The sequence below is a fragment of the Dipodomys ordii genome, unplaced genomic scaffold, assembly GCF_000151885.1.
Source record: "Dipodomys ordii isolate 6190 unplaced genomic scaffold, Dord_2.0 Scaffold4, whole genome shotgun sequence".
Lineage (NCBI taxonomy): Eukaryota > Metazoa > Chordata > Mammalia > Rodentia > Heteromyidae > Dipodomys > Dipodomys ordii.
The window spans coordinates 13,981,614-13,986,646 of NW_012267220.1; the positions used below are offsets into that span (position 1 = coordinate 13,981,614).

Consider the following 5,033-nt stretch of genomic DNA (forward strand, 5'->3'; position numbering starts at 1 on the left):
CACCAGAAAACCGGAAGTGGCGCTGTAGCTCAAGTGGTAGAGCGCTCGCCTTGAGCTGAAGAGCTGAGGGACAGCACCCAGGCCCAGAGTTCAAGCCCCACGACCAACAACAACAACAACAAAAAGATTAGAATATTTTAAAACACATGTATTAAACTTGATCAAAATCAGCAAAGTGATCATTCATATTGACAGGTTTAAATAGTAAAAGTAATGAAATATACTCTTTGAAAAGAAAGGAAACAGACTTAACTGATTTGTTAATAAAAATCTCTCCAGTATTGTTAGTAAGAATAATCCTTCACCTGGCTTCCTAGCCTCACTTTGTAGAACTACTAATTGAAACCAGACTCCCTCTGGGCCTGTGTACCAGCATGGAGATTTAACCAATCTCTATGAACAAAGAAGCCTCATTTTATAGTTATTTGATTTCAGACTAAATGTGATAAAAACCGAATATATGCATATATGTATACATGCATATATATAATGGATAAAAACCGAATATATGCATATATGTATACATGCATATATATAATGAATAATGATTCAACATTGAATTTTTATTGTAACAAAATGACCATAATAGAAATGACAGTAATTTTTATTCAATCATCCAGGTAGTTACTGAGCATTTACTATGTACATGAAAATGTGATAGGCAGTATATAAATAAAAAAATTCTGCCTGCCCTCTAAAACAGTGCCTTAAAATTTTTTTAAGCCTGACCCACAGTCATAAATACATTGTTACACTGTAATCTACCATATGTATATACATACACATAACTGACATGAAAATTTTACACACTGATATTTTTTTTTGGAGTAGAAACCTGGCCAGGTAGAGGGGTAGGGAGGAGGGATACTCCTGAGTAGCTAGAGTTACAGGTGTGAGCCACTGGTTTTTGTTTGTGTTTTGTTTTGTTTTGTTGCTAGCTGCAGCTCACGGACCAATTTCATGATATTCCTGCTCATTAGTCACACAGTTTGAAAAGATGCCATGCTAGCCTAGGAGATTGCAGTTTAATTAGAGAGATAAGGTGAACATACATGAAATAATTAAATCTAGTACATCCCACTTTCATATTATGTCACCTGTTTCACAAATTAACATGCTCAGTTTGAAAGAGTGGTCCTACCTTGATGAATAAGAACGTTTTCAAGGAGATTTTTATTAACATTTCTTGCCTTCATTTAAGTATGGCACTCTGGAATAAGGTTGGAGGATATTTCTTACTGTGAAGCACTATTGTGGCTCATGCCTGTAATCCTAGCTACTCTGGAGGCTGAAATCTGAGGATCCCAGTCAAAGCCAGCCCAGGCAGTAACTCTTAATCTCCAATAAACCACCAGAAAACCAGAAGTGGCGCTGTGGCCCAGTGTTAGAGTGCTGGCCTTGAGCTGAAGATCTGAGGGTCAGTGTCCAAGCCCAGAGTTCAAGCCCAATAACCAACAGCAACAAAAAAAAAAAAAAGAAGGTACTTGAGAGATAGACTGTGGTGTGCCTAGGTTTATAACCAGTTTCACTTCATGGTTATATAGCCTTTGGAAAATTACTCTATGACTCGGTGGACTTAACTGTAAAGTCATGCAGCATTCTCCACAGAGATGTTATGGAAATTACTGGGATGAATGCATGTAAAATACTTAGTACAACCTAGATATGGTAGCACATACCTATAATTCCAGCACTCAGGATGCTGATGAAGGAGGATTGTGAGTTCTTAAATATAATAAGACTGTCTCAAAGGACAAACAAAAATATTTAGTACAATATATAAACATTTAATATATGCCATGAATACATAACAAACTATATATAATTTGAATAATAAATTCTGAATGGAGCTTTCACTACCACCACTACTGACACTACTATTAACAAAGATACAGATGGGAGAAATATTAATATTAATAAATATTAATATTAGAGATAGTGTAAAAGGAATAATGTTTTGAAGTAAAAATGAACTTGGGCCTTATTTTAGGGAGTTACTTGAAAAGATGATTTAGAGCGGGCTGCCAGTCGTTCATACTGTAACCCTAGCTACTCAGGAGGCTCTGATATAGGAACATGGTTCTAAGCCAGCCTGGACAGGAAAGTCCATGAGACCCTTCTCTCCAATTAACTCCCCCCAAAAACCAGATGTGGAACTGTGGCTCAAGTGGTAGACAGCAGCCTGAACAAAAAAAAAAAAAAAGTTCAGGACAATGCCCAAGCCCTGAGGTCAAGTCCCAGGACTAGTACCTATCTATATATAACAGATGTAGGATAAATAAGAATAAAACGTAAGACAGGTCTGGGAATTTTAGAAGGGCCTTCCTGTTCCAATAAAGAGTTTCGGGAAATCTCCATCAACCAGCATTTACTGAGTGTGTATATGAGTGTGTCTGTATGTGTGTGTGTCTGTGTGTGTCTGGGGTGGGGGGCCTGTCCTAGGATTTGAACTCAGGGCCTAGGCCTTGTCCCTGAGCTTTTTTCCTCAAGGCTAGTGCTGTTACCACTTGATCTCCACTTCTAGCTTTTTTCTGGTTAATTGAAGATAAGAGTCTCACAGTCTTTCCTGCCTGAGCTGGCTTTGAATCCTGATCATCAGATCTTAGTCTACTGAGTAGCTAGAACTTACAGATATGAACTACTGACACCAGGCAGTGGCATTCTTTTTTAAAAAAAAAATAAGTTTTTTATTGTGAAAATACCATACAGAGGGGTTACAATTACATGAGCAAGGTAATGAGTACATTTCTTATCAAGCATTGTTGCCTCCTCCTTTGTTTTTCCCCTACCATCCTGTCCCTCCCACCTCAACTACACCCCCCACCCTGGCCTAAATTATAAAGTTTTAAGTAAGATATCGACTTGATTTTTTTCTCTTTTCTTAAAAATACATTTCATGGGGCTGGGAAGGTGGCTCAGTGGTAGAGCACTTGCCTTGCATGCATGAGGCCCTGCGTTCGATTCCTCAGCACCACATAGCAAGAAAAAAAAAGCTGGAAGTGGCGCTGTGGCTCAAGTGGTAGAGCGCTAGCCTTGAGCTGAAGAGCTGAGGAACAACGCCCAAGCCCAGAGTTCAGGCCCACGACCGGAACCAAAAAAAAAAAAAAAAATACATTTCATAAGAATCAAAATAGGCATTTCTAGCTTGTACACTAAAACATTTATTCCACCAATTATATTAAATAGAAATAATTACTTGTGTAATAAAGAAAGTTTCTTATGCCTCACTCTATAAAATAGGTATAATAATAAGAGCTCCATAATAATATTCACTTGAAATATAGTTATTCTTCCCACCCTTTTCCAACTAAGAAAGGAGTATGTAAAATACTAACTTCTGATTTATGAAAAGTTATTATAATATATTACTTTCATTATTTTATAGAGAGTAGTTTGTAATTGATGCTAAATGTCACAAAATGCAATTCTTTCTTCATAAAACCATTTTGCTATGAATAGCAAAAAATAAATAAATGTTAATTAAAAGATCAAATTAGCCATCGAAATCACATTAGTGTACACATTTAGGTTTAATTTTATTCATGCTGATTTAATTATTAGTTGAAAATTTTATCATATACAAAAATTTTCCAGTTTAGTATAGTGAGTGGGATTCTTATTCTATTCCTTTCTATGTCCCAATGCAAAACAGAAATTGATATACATTAAACTCTCAATACTTTGAGTTGAGTAATGACTATAATAATTGTTCTTTCCAAGAAAAGAACTAACTACAGAATAAACTCCTTATTAACCTCTGCTACTAGCTGTGGAAATAGAAAACTTCTTTTGAATTAATAGTAACTACCTCAAATATGCTTATGTTCACCCTGACAAAAATACCTCATCTCATATGCCTTAGATTAATATGGCTGCAAAATACCTTTCTTGTGTGAAGCTTATAAAAATCATTGTTAGTTTACACGTTTGGCTTAAAGTTTTATTTTCAGTATATGTAACTATAACCCCTCTGAACATCACCTATATAATAATTTTTAAAAGAAATCAGTATGATTGTGATTTTCTAACTAAATATTAAAGGAAACATTTTCATAGCTACCTCTTTTGTTGTGTAGAAATGACCTTCAGCTATCTCAATTTAATAGAGTAGATTTTACATCTACAGAAATATTTGGTTAAACTGCTAAAAGAGAAAAATGAATTATTTCCATTAGAAATTTTATAAGTTTGAAAGCAAAAGAGCTTTCCTCCTATCTTCATCAACAGTTTGTCCATTAATTAGCCCTTCAATTCTACTTCAATTAAATTAACTCTAATTAATAAGTTCATTACAAAGATTGACGCACCTTGCTCAAAGCTAGTGTGCTAAATGCTGATAAACACCTTCACCCTAATGAAAAATTGATTAGATTGAATAAAGGTACCTCAGAAAGAAACCTCTCTCTTCTGGAGCTGAGCTGGTGTTACGTTGCTCTGAAGTTAATCAAACCTATCTTGGACCTCTTAATCAAAAATTTAATTCAAAGGTGATAGAAAATGTCATGTGTGCACACAAACACACATGCACACATACATAGACACATGCACACACATTATTTTAATGCTTTCTCCAACTTCTAGTCAGTAGTCTTGAGTGCTGTTTTATAAGAAATGTTAAAATTCTCATCGTGCTTTAATACGATGGTTCACGTTATCTTGTAAAATACAGAATTACAGTGTCAAAGAAATGTAACTTAGGAAATGAATAGTGAGGTACAAGTGAATAGCTTGTATAAATAATAATAAATAGATAATAATAGATAGTAATAAATAATAAATAATTGCTGTAAAACAAAGGAGGAGACAACAATGCTTGATAAGAAATGTACTCATTACCTTGCTCATGTAATTGTAACCCCTCTGTACAGTATTTTCACAATAAAAAACTTATTAATAAAAAATTGCTGTATTTTTTAACTTAAAGAAAATAGACCAGGGCTGGGAAGGTGGCTCAGTGGTAGAGCACTTGCCTTGCATGCCTGAGGCCCTGGGTTCGATTCCTCAGCACCACATAAGCAAAAAGAAAAAAAGCC

At 35.1% G+C, this 5,033-nt stretch overlaps 1 protein-coding gene across 1 annotated transcript in view; it reads left to right on the forward strand.

Annotated features, from left to right (window-relative positions):
- Tenm3 (teneurin transmembrane protein 3) overlaps positions 1 to 5,033 on the forward strand; it is a 444,870-nt gene that overhangs the window by 333,119 nt on the left and 106,718 nt on the right. The gene's annotated exons all lie outside the window — the stretch shown is intronic.